The following is a 12,974-nucleotide window of genomic DNA, read 5'->3' as shown; positions in this document are numbered from 1 at the left end:
TTCACTTAGCCAACATTAATACTCTGTTAGTTTTTGATGTAGTGTTCAATGATTCATTAGTTGCATATTAACACCCAGTGCTCATTACAACAGCATGTATATATTTTTAATATGCATTTTATTCCACATGGAAGTTAAGAAGGTAGGAAGGGAAACTCAGTGTTTTCCAGTGTGCTGCTGTTATCCCTGACACGTGGGTACTCGCCTACACATATTTGTTTCCTGAGGAATTTCATTGCAATTTGGAATTTTTCAAGCTTGCTTTGGGCACAGTGTTTGTTTGCAACCCTATGGCATTAAGTATTCTTGTGGTCAAACAGTAGATTCAAAGTAAACAAGAATAGTAATAAATAGATAGATGATAGATATATATGAAGATAGAAAAAGAGACACATAGATCGATAGATACATAGGTAGATAAGGTAAGTATTATAAAGAAGAATCAGAATTTTCACATTTTGCATAACCACTTAGAGTTTTGTGTCTAAAGTTTAAAACAGTGTCTTTAAAGAAACATAGTCTTTAATGCCAAATACATCAAGCAAGTTACCAGTAACATTTTTTAGAATGTGGAGAGCTAGCCCTTCTGGAATCTTCTGTCTTCCTACTCCAATTTGGACTGATTATTCCATAGGTCTGCACAATACCATCCTGAAACAATCCTTCACTATCTTCCTGGAAAATCACCTTACACACCTGGGTGGCTCAGTCGGTTAAGTGTCTGCCTTTGACTCAGATCATGATCCCTATGTCCTCTGATGGAGTCCCCAGTTGGGCTCCTTGCTCAGCAGGGAGTCTGCTTCTCCCTCTGCCCGCCACTCCCACTGCTTGTGTTTTCTTTCTCTCTCTGTCTCTCTCTCTCTGACAAATACATAAATGAAATCTTTAAAAAATAAAAAAAATAGGAAACCTCCTTAAAAAATTTGAAACAGTGAAAGCATGAACTGCAAAGTATCATATTTTTGTTGAGAAAGTATAAGTAATTTACTTCATACCCCATCCGTGTGTATACTCTGTATCAAGTATCCTTAAAGGGGTATGTGAATAACTTCTTAAAATTTGCTTTTACCCTTGCTGTATGTTTCTGTACTAAAAAATGAATCACGAAAATATGGTTACTATTGATTATTACATGATTATTACTGAAAATAATACTGCCATTTAGAGAAGGAGTTTGTTAAAGAATGATCTTCTCTAAGTGTCAGATATGCTAGGTACATAACCACTATAAAATGAGCCAGCCAGACACTCACTACCCTGTCCTTCTGATGCAAAGAGTGAATTAGACGTGAGGCAGGAAAATAAATGTGCTAATGTATTCAAGATACATTTTTATGCACTTACGTCATCTCTGCACCCCCAAGAAACATAGTCTTTAATGCCAAGCTATCTAAATCCAGAACTAGGAAGAATGTTCTTGGAGTGATTTTGTCATAGGTCCCTTTAACTCTCTTAGTAGTGTTGTTGACAAGTAGTATAATGGTAATTCTGCCTGAAGTCAGCTTTTGTGATATCTTCATTAATATATAATTCATATGCCATATGAAGAAACCTCTTATTTTTTAGCATTTATTGTTCTTTTTTTCAGTTTTTTATTTTAATTCCTGTATAGTTAACATATAGTGTTATATTAGTTTCAGGTATACAATATAGTGATTAAACAATTCTATCCATTACTTAGTGCTCATCATGATAAGTGTACTCTTAATACCCTTCACCTATTTCACCCATCCCCCCCACCCCCACTAACTATCAGTTTGTTCTCTGTAGTTAAGAGTCTGTTTCTTGGTTTCTCTCTCTCTTTTTTCCCTTGGCTCATTGATTTTATTTCTTTACTTCCACATATGAGTGAAATCATATGGTCTTGCTCTTTCTCTGATTTATTTTGCTTAGCATTATACTCTCTAGTTCCATTCATGTCATTGCAAATGGCAGGATTTCATTTTTATGGCTGAATAATATTCCATTGTATATACATACCACATCTTCCTTATCCATTCATCTATCCGTGGACACTTTGGCTGCTTCCATGATTTGACTATTGTAAATAATGTTACAATAAACATAGAGATGCATATAGCTTTTCAATTAAATGTTTTTATTCTTTGGATTAATACCCAGTGGTGTGATTACTGGATAATAGGGTAGTTGTCTTTTTAACTTTTTGAGGAATCTCCATGCTGTTACAATGGCTGCACCAGTTTGCCTTCCCGCCAGTGGCACAAGAAGTATTCTTTCTCTCCACATCCTCGTCAACACTTGTTGTTTCTTATGTTGTTGATTTTTAGCTGTTCTGACAGGTATGAGGTTATATCTCATTGTGGTTTTGATTTGCATTTCCCTGATGATGAGTAATGTTGAGCATCTCTTCATGTGTCTGTGTCTTTTTTGTAGAAATGTCTGTTCATGTCTTTTGCTCATTTTAGTTGGGTTATTTATTTTTGAGTTGTATCTGTTCTTTATACATATTTGGATACCAGCTCTTTATCAGATATGTCATTTGCAAATGTATTCTCCCATTCAGTAGGTTGCTTTTTAGTTTTGTTCATCATTTCCTTCACTGTGCACAAGCTTTTTATTTTGGTGGTGGTTTATTTTTCCTTTTGTTTTCCTTGCCTCAGGAGACATATCTGGAAAAATTTTGCTGTGATCAATGTCAGAAAAATCACTGCCTATGATCTCTTCTCAGATTTTTATGAAATCCCTTATTTTTTAGCTATTGTTTCCCTATTCCCATGTGCCTCCCCAACCCAGCCCTAAGAGACCACTAATCTACTTTCTGTGTCTATAGATTTTCCTATTCTGGTCTTTCACTTAAAGAAATCAGATAGTGGTCTTTTGTAACTGACTTCTTTCATTTAGGATGTTTTCGAAGTTCATCCATGCTTTACCATGTATCAGTGTTTCATTCCTTTTTATGGATGAATAATATCCCGTTAAATGGATAGATCACATTTTGTTTATCCATTCATCTGTTGAAACATTTGTGTTTCCACCTTTTGGTCATTATGAACAATGCTGCAATGAACATTCATGTTCAAGTTCTTATGTGGACAAATGTTTTCGTTTCTCTTGGGTATATATAAACCTTGGAGTGGAATTATTGGGTCACATGGTAACTCTGTATTGGATCATTTAAGGAACAGCCAAAATATTTTCTAAAGTGGCTGAGAGGTTTTCACTCTAATCTTTGCTGCTGATGAGGCCAGGAGAAGTTTCCAACTGTATACAGAACTTGCTCCTTCCTGGCAAGGAAGGAAATTCTCAGATGGGAAAGCATACTGTACTCACAACCAGGAGATGTGGATCATGATCTTGGCCCTGCTTTCAATTATCTGTACGACCTTGTGCCATTTATCTTCAGTGGGCACAGAACCCCTGTCACTGTATATAAATTAAGGGAATTGGATTAGATGTTACCCATCTCTAAACTCCACCCCCAGAGGATTGTAAGTAGTGTGACATTATTCAGTAAACTGACAAACCATTGTACTCATGTTCAAAATTTTGTTTGGTAAAGAAATAGGATACAATTTTTCTCTCTAGATTATATCTTATTCCTATAGAAAACCAAAGATTTCCTATTGTTGTTTGTTTCATTTTTTCCTTAGGTAGACCATGTGCTGCTAGTTCCATACACAAAGTTCCCATAACCTAGAAGTATTTCCAATCTCTTTTTAGACATGGGTCTTTTATTGGTTAGAAAGAACATCTTCACAGAACTGAAACTGGCTTATAAGCCTGCCCAGTTTGAATATGTCACACCAGGCAGAAAAACAGTTGTTCTTAGGTCCATGCTACTTAGTGTGTGGGATCACAGACAAGTGGCGCTGGCATCACATGACAGCTTGTTATAAATGCAGATTCATAGGCCCCATCCAAGGGCCAGCATGTCAGAATATCTGGCTGTGGGGTCCAGCAATCTGAATGTTAACAAAATTTCCAAGTGAATCATCTTCACACTGTCTCAAAATTACTGCCTCAGACCCTATGTCTTGTGGCCCTCCACATTAGTATATTATATTTCAAGCTTGTTTCTAGACTTAATATATAATCACTTTTTTAGACAGAAGATCTGGGCTTCACCTAAGCATCTTTCATGGAGGGTTTGGAACTAAATGTGCTGGGTCTAACAGCTGACACTTAATCCATGCCAAACGGGTGGTGTCTAGTAGCAACAGCTGAATCAGTAAACCTTGGTTTACTTTGATCTGACCCAGAAGGAAAATCACTTCCTGACTGGATAGTTTTACAAGTGAGCCTGTCTGTGTGCTTTATCCCCTTCCCCCCACCCCAGAATGAATTACAAAATCTTCAAACAGGGTATTTCCCATCATTTTTCATATTTGTTTCTCAAGGAAGAGTCATACAATAAGGAAAACAACAAATATTTGTTTGAGTAATGTTTTACAATTCCAGAGTTGTTTTCATGTGCCTTTTATCGTTTGATTTTCATGGGAACCCTATGAAATAGTATGATAACCCTCTGACTTTCCAAGTAATGTGCCCAAAAGTTAGTGGAGCCAGGGTTCATAGATCTCAGAAGATTGGGGTAAGAGAAGGTGACTTTGGCAGTGAGAATGACCCTCACTCTGATCTATTCACATTGGGGTTCACGTCCAACCCTGGCCAAGCAACACTGCTTAAGGGTTCCAGTGGAGGTAACGTAAGGAAGCTCACAGTCTACGCAGTCCACAGGAAGTGACAGAGGAGATAGGAGGAGAGCACCAATATGCCGAACAGATCACCAGAATCCCCATGGGAAGATCTGGCTCTCCAGCTTGACAACAGGAGACTCAGATCTGGGAAGTGAAAAGAACGGGGTCATAGGAATCATTTCTCCATTTGTTCTACAACCTAAATTTTCATTCTCTGCCAAGCACAGGGTCCTTCTCTGGGACTGCACGTGAGAGAAAAAGCACAGGTGGTCCCTGTAACCATGGGTCTTTTAGTCTTGTGTGGGAGACAGAGATTAATAAGTTAACTCTGGCAATTAATGTATAATTGGAATCATGAGTTGAGATCAGTGCTCAGGGGAAAGAAGATTCACACAGGTTTATGAAAGAGGATCTGACCTGGTTGGGAGAAGGAAGACTTCCAGATAAGTGGCTCTTGAGATGAGAACTGAGAGACTGAGTAAGTGTCAGCCAAGCCAGTATTCTTCAGAGCTATTATTTATTTTCTGCCTCATATTTTTGTAATACCTAAATTTGGGACTGTGTTATATATAACATATTAGTATATCTATATATGGATGCAATGCATAATAAATAAACATAGATTTGGGGGGTGTTCGTAAACTCACCCTTTCAATTTGTGTGGCCCAAGGCATGAGGCATGAAATGATTGAATAGGAATGTGTGTTGGTGGGTGGGAACAGAGGACAAACCAATTATCATTATTTCTCACTTTTGGGAAAACTGAATCAGCTTGAATGCCAAAGAACAAATAACTAACAGACCTTTAAAACCCTCTCCCATCTCCACAACATACACAAGAATGCTAAACCTATAGGGAACTGCCACATGGGCATACAATGTGGAGCTAGAACTGCAGCCCTGTATTATCTATTACTGCATAACACATTATCCCCAGAATTAGTGGCTTCAAAATAACATTTTTAACCTCACAGTTTTTAATGGCCTGGGAATCCAGGCACGGTTTAGCTGGTCCTCTGGATCTCCCACAGGTTAAAGTCATCTCGAAGTCCTGACTGGGAAAGATCTGCTTCCTATCTTGCTCACATGGTTGTGACAGGATTCAGTTCCTCATATTCTCTTGACTGAGACCTCAGTTCCTCATAAGCTGTTGGCCTTCCTTACTTCCTTGACACATGGACCTCTCTGTAGAACATTTTCCAGTATGGCAGCTGGTTTCATCACAGTGAACAAGTGAAAGGGCAGGAGAGAGTGCCAGGAGGAGGGCTAGATGGCAAGTCAGTCTTATAACCTAATTGCAGAAATGATATTCTAACACTTTTGCCATATTCTACTTAGAATCATGTCACTAGGTCCACTCTGCACTCAGTGGGAGGAGATTACATAAGAGTGAACAGTGTGAATACCAGGGGCAATGCACTTTTGGTCTTTGCTAGTAAATTTTCATTCACCGAGGAAAGAAAAAGACCTTTAGAAAATACTCCATTTGGGGGAATTACTGATTTCCTGATATTTCCCTTTGCAGTGATTTGTGTATAAACTTCATTGTGTGTTTGCTTGTTTTCTTTGTGAAGAAAAACCAGTGAAATACAAAAACCTATTGTCAAGATATATTTTTCATGGTTTCCAAAAACAAATGATCTCATCCTGTACTGAGAATTCACTTTGCTAAAGCAAAAGATTTGAAAATTTATTCAGGACTCATCTTAAATGAATGGCAAAAGCCTCTGAATGCTTTATTTATTTAGTCTGACTCAGATGAGTCAATGTTTTAAGGAATATAATGATATATAAACCAAGACCTTTGGACAAAATACTGTGAGATATTATGAGGGACACAAAGATAAGTCAGGCTCATATAAAACTAGATGAACAGTAATACAAAGTATAATTAAGAATGTGTGTTGTCAAAGATAAACTCAAAATGGATAAAAGACCTCAACGTGAGGCAGGAATCCATCAGAATCATAGAGGAGAACATAGGCAGTAACCTCTTCAACATCAGCCACAGCAACTTCCTTCAAGACTTGTCTCCAAAGGCAAAGGAAACAAAGTGAAAATGAACTTTTGGGACTTCATCAAGATCAAAAGCTTCTGCACAGCAAAGGAAACAGTCAACAAAACACAGAGGCAACCCACGGAATGGGAGATTTGCAAATGAAATTACAGACAAAAGACTGATATCCAAGATCTCTAAAGAACTCCTCAAATTCAACACCCAGAAAACAGATAATCACATCAAAAAATGGGCAGAAGACATGAACAGACACCTCTCCAAAGAAGACATACAAATGGCTAACAGACACATGAAAAAATGCTCATCATCATTAGCCATCAGGGAGTTCAAATCAAAACCACACTGGGATACCACCGTACACCAGTTAGAATCGCCAAAATTAACAAAATAAGAAACAGCGTGTGTTGGAGAGGATGTGGAGAAAGGGGAACCCTCTTACACTGTTGGTGGGAATGCAAGTTGGAATGCAAGTTGGTGCAGCCACTTTGGAAAACATTGTGGAGATTCCTTAAGAAATTAAAAATAGAGCTACCCTATGTCCTTGCAATTTTACTACTGGGTATTTACCCTGAAGATACAGATGCACTGAAAAGAAGGGCCATTTGTATCCCAGTGTTCATAGCAGCAACGGTCACAATCACCAAACTGTGGAAAGAACCAAGATGCCCTTCAATAGATGAATGTATAAAGAAGATATGGTTAAAAAAAAAAAGATATGGTTCATATATACAATGGAATATTATACCTCCATCAAAGAGGATGGATACCCAACTTTAGTATATCAACACGGACTGGTCTGGAGGAGATTATGCTAGTGAAATAAGTCAAGCAAAGAAAGTAAATTATCATACAATTTCATTTACTTGTGGAACAAAAGGAATAACATGGAGGACTTTAGGAGAAGGAAAGGAAAAGTGAATTGGGGGAAATCGAAGGGGGAGACAAACCATGAGAGACTGTGGACTCAGAAACAAACTGAAAGTTTTGGAAGGGAGGGGGTGAGGGGTTGGGTGAGCTTGGTGGTGGGTATTAAGGAGGGCATTTATTGTATGGAGCACTGGGTGTGGTGCATAAATAATAAATCTTGGAACACTGAAAAATTTAAATAAACAAAAAATAAAATGTATGTCATGAGGGGCACCTGGGTGGCTCAGTTGGTTAAGCATCTGCCATTTATAAATGATATCATTATGTATGTACATGGTAAATGCAACATAATCAATACACAAATTAGTAGAATTTAATAAGATTGTTGGATATGAAATCAACATTAAAAATAAATTATAGGGGCACGTGGATGGCTCAGTCAGTTAGACTTTGTTTCAGCTTAGGTCATGATGTCAGGGTCCTGGAATTGAACCCTGGGTCAGGCTCACTGCTCAGCAAGGAGTCTGTTTCTTCCTCTCCCTCTGTCCCTCCCCCTACTCATGTGCTCGTGCTCTCTCTCTCTCTTTCCCTCAAATAAACAAATAACATTTTTAAAAAGAATGTGTGCTCTGGGGCACCTATGTGGCTTATTCAGTTGAGTGTACTACTTTTGATTTCAGCTTAGGTCATGGTCTCAGAGTTGTGAGACCAAGCCCCATGTCAGGCTCCATACCAAGTGAGGAGCTTTAAGATTCTCTCTCTGCCCCTCACCCCATTCCTCTCTCTTTCCTCTCTAAAAAAAAGGAATGTGTGTTTTGTAGTTAAAACTGTGTGGCTTCAGCACACATTTGTTAACCTCTCTATTTCAATAGTTACACCACAGTGGTGTTGTGATGGCTAATTTTGTATCAACTTGACAGAGCTATGGGGTTCCCAGATATCTGGTTAAACATTATCCTGAGTTTGTCTGAGAGAGGATTTCTGGATGAAATCAACAACTGAATCAGTAAACTGAGTAAGGAAAATTGTTTTCCCCGATTTATGTGGATTCATCCAATCCATTGATGGACTGAGTGGGAAAAAAAGCTGAGTAAAGGGGAAATACTCTCTCTGCCTGATTGTCTTCTCATTGGGACATCACTCTACTCCCGCCTTTGTACTCGGACCTGGACTGACACTTACATCATCAGCTCTCCTACTTTTTCATGTTGTTGAACTTGGACTAGAATTCTATCATGGGCTCTCCTGCTTCTTGACTGCTCAGCCTCGATAATTACCTGGCCAATTCCTTCTAATAAATCTCTTGAGAGAGAGTGAATCCATTCCTTTTGTTTCTCTGGATAACCTTAATGTAGGTGTTGAGTTAATTGCATAAGATAAGTAATGTGAAGGGTTTTTTACTGAAGTGTAATTGACATAAAATGTTATCTTAGTTTCAGTTGTACATCATAGTGATTCATAAACTCTATGCATTGCTCAGTGTCAACCACAATCAGTGTAGTCACTGTCATTTTGCATTTAAGGTTATTGCAATATAATCAACTATATTCCCTATGCTGTACTTTTCATCCCTGTGACTTTCCACACTAGCTGCACCATGTTACATTCTCACCAGCAGTGCATAAGCGGTCACTTTCCTCCACATGCTCATCAACACTTGTTATTCCTTGACTTTTGATACCAGTTTTTCTGATGAATGTGCAGTGATGACATCTTACTGTGGTTTTGATTTGCATTTCCTTGATGATGAGTAATATTGAGCATCTTCTCATGTGTCTGTTGGCCAGCTGGATGTCTTCTTTGGAAAAATGTCTATTCAGGTCTTCTGCCCATATTTAATTACACTATCTGTAGCTTTTTGGGGGGTGTTGAGTATATAAGTTCTTTACATATTTTAGATATTAGCCCCTTATCAGATATGCCATTTATAAGAATCTTCTCCCATTCATTAACTTGTCTTTTGGTTTTTATGATGGTTTCCTTCCCTGAAAAGCTTTAGTTTTTTTTAATTTTGGGATAGTTCCATGAGTTTATTTTTGTTTTTGTTTCTCTTTCCTGAGGAGACATATCCATAAATACATTACTGAGGCTGATGTCTAAGAGCTACTGCCCATGTTCTCATTTCAGATTCTTACAATTTCAGGTCTCATATTTAGGTCTTTTATCCATTTTGAGTTTATTTGTGTGTATGGTGTAAGAAAGTGGTCCAATTTTCTTCTTTTGCATGTAGCTGTCCAGTTTTCCCAACACAGTTTATTGAAGAGACTGACTTTGTCTTATTATATATTCTTCCTCCTTTGTTATAGATTAATTGACCAAATACATGTGGGTTTATCTTTGGGCTCTCTATCCTGTTCTGTTGATCTCTGTGTCTGTTTTTGTGCCATTACTCTTTTGATTACTACAGCTTTGTAGTCTAGTTTGAAATGTGGGTTTGTGATACCTCTGGCTTTGTCCTTTCACAAGATTGCTTTGGCTCTTCAGGGTCTTTTATGGTTCCACACAAATTTTAGTAGTATTTCTTCTAGGTCTGTGAAAAATACCATTAGTATTTTGATAGGGATTGCATTGCATCTGTAGATTGCTTTAGTAGTATTAACAATATTAATTTTTCCAATCCAATCCATGAGCATGGTTTATTTCTCCATTGTTTGTGGCATCTTCAGTTTCTTTCACCATTGTCTTGTAGTTTTCAGAGTATAAGTCTTCTACCTCCTTGGTTAAATTTATTCCTAGGTATTTTATTCCTTTTAATGCAATTGTAAATGGGATTGTTTTCTTAATTTATCTCTCTCCTACTTTGTTATTAGTGTACAGAAATGCAACAGATTTCTGTGTGTTGATTTTGTATCCTGCAATTTTACTGAATTCATTTGTTCAAATCGTTTTTTTGGTGGAGTCTTTAGGACTTTTTAAAATATAGTATCATGTCCTCTGCAAATAATGACAGCTTTATTTTTCCTTACCAATTTTGATGCCTTCTATTTTTTTTATTGTCTGGATTGCTATGGCTAGGACTTCCAGTCTGTGTTGATTAAAACTGCTAAGAGTGAACATTCTTGTCTAATTCCCGATCTTAGAGGAAAAGCTTTCAGTTTTTCACCACTGAATATGATGTTAGCTGTGAGCTTCTCATATATTGTTTTATTATGTTGAAGTATGTTCCCTCTAAACCCATTTTGTCAAGAGTGTCCACAAGCACTGTTGTTCCTGTAGAAACCTCCTGAATATCCCCTGCCCCTCTGACCATGAACTAAGATTAACCAATAAATCTCCTTCACATATACTTCAGGCACTTTCCAAACTGCTACTTCTCTACTGTGTCTCATACTGTGTATTTAGTGTGCTGACTCTAAGGGCAGAGACTTCTTTTCCTAATACCCTCCCCATCTCCTGGAGTTAAGCACCACCCCACCACTTATTAAAGCTCCTGGAGTTGAGTCTTACTGATTTTCTTTTTTTTTTTTCTTTTCTTTCTTTTTTTTTTTTTTTTTTACGATAGAGAGAGAGAGCGAGAGAGAGAGAAAATGACCACAAGTTGGGGGGTGCAGAGGGAGAGAAAGAGAGAGTATCTTAAGCAGGCTGCACAACCAGCATGGAGCCCAATGTGGGGCTTGATTTCATAACCCTGAGGTCATGACCTGAGCCAAAATCAGAGTCAGATGCTTAAATGACTGAACCATCAAACCTCCCCAAGTCCTGCTGAGTTTGAAAGCCAGATTTTATGGGGACTTACCTTCTCGGTGTGGGTCATCAGAGCTAAGGGTGTCTGGTATGTGGTCCAATTCTCTCAGTCCTCCATGCTCATGATGTCCCTCCCATTTGTGGTTAGTAACACTGGGGGTTTGGTTCCCAACTGTGTTTCTGCCCCCTCTTTTCCCTCCAATGTAGCCTTCTTTCTATGACTAGCTGTGGAAGATCTGTTCTGTTAGTCTTTAGATTGTTTTTAGAGGGGCTTAAAGTAGATGTAGGTGTTGCCTCACTGTATCAGTGAAATGATCTTTTAAAAATATTTATTAGTTTAGAGAGAGTGTGTGCAAGAGGAGTGACAGAGGGAGAGAGAGAGAGAGAGAAAATGAATCTCAAGCTGACTCCATACTGACCAGGGAACCCACTGTGAGGCTCAGTCCCATGTCCCTGAAATCATGACCTGAGCCAAAAGTGCCTAACTGACTGAGCAGCCCAGGTGCCCCTATAATTGATATTTAATGTTGATTTCATATCCAACAGTCTTGTTAAATTCTACTAATTTGTCCATTGATTATTTTGGATTTTCCATGTATATACATAATGATATCACTTGTAAATGGCACTTTGATTTCCTCCTCTATACTGCAGCCTAAAAGCTCCCAAGTTGTCTATCCTTCTAGATACTAGCTATGAATTTGTACTTGTATAGAAGTGTACTTAATTTTTAAGCAAGTTTTTATGGAGTGATGACATATACAGAAAAGAATACATAAATCATGATTATGCAAGTCTATGAATTGTCACAAAACACACCCATGTGACCATCTCCCAAAACAAGAAAAAGACCATTAGCAGCACATCAGAAACCCCTTCCATACTTCTTCCCAGTTTTAACCTAAGCTGTTTTTCCTAAAAGTAACCAGTATCCTGTTTTCTAATAACTTTTTTAAAGATTATTTATTTATTTGACAAATAGAGATCACAAGTAGGCAGAGAGGCAGGCAGGGAGAGAGAGAGGAGGAAGCAGGCTCCCTGCTGAGCAGAGAGCCCCATGTGGTGCTTGATCCCAGGACTCTGGGATCATGACCCGAGCCGAAGGCAGAGGCTTTAACCCACTGAGCCACCCAGGCACCCTAGTATCCTGTTTTCTAAAACTATAGAGTGGTTTTACCTTTTTGTAAACTTAATATATATGCAGTTATAGTACTTAATCTTTTTTTTTTACATTTTTAAGTGCTTAATCTTTTTACATTTTTAAGTGCTTAAGTGTTGACTTCTTTCTCAATCTTCATAAGCATCCATGGTATATAGCTATTCATTTGTATTACTGTGCAGTATTCTATTATAATCTAACATATTGATATTTTGGTAGTTTACAGTTGGAGATTAATAAGAATAACATTATGAGCATTCTCATATATGTCTCTTGGTATCTGTATCTACATATTTCTGTTCAATAATGCCCAAGAATGGAAATTCTATGTTAATAGAACAAAGAGGAAAACATGAAAGATCTCAGTAAGGACAGTGAAAGTGTTATAAAATAATGACTCAGATCCCAACAGGCAGAGTTAGGATATGTACATATACATATATGTCTCTAGGCATGTGTAATCAGGTGTCTACACGGCCTTGGAGAAATTGCAGCAGTCCTGGCCATGCTGGCTCAGCCATTTGCCAGGTAACTACATTTATTCAATAAATATGTATAGACATCCCATTAAATGGCTTTTATGGTTTTA

This window comes from Mustela nigripes, chromosome X, assembly GCF_022355385.1.
Source record: "Mustela nigripes isolate SB6536 chromosome X, MUSNIG.SB6536, whole genome shotgun sequence".
NCBI lineage: Eukaryota > Metazoa > Chordata > Mammalia > Carnivora > Mustelidae > Mustela > Mustela nigripes.
Note: the sequence above shows the minus strand (reverse complement) of the source record.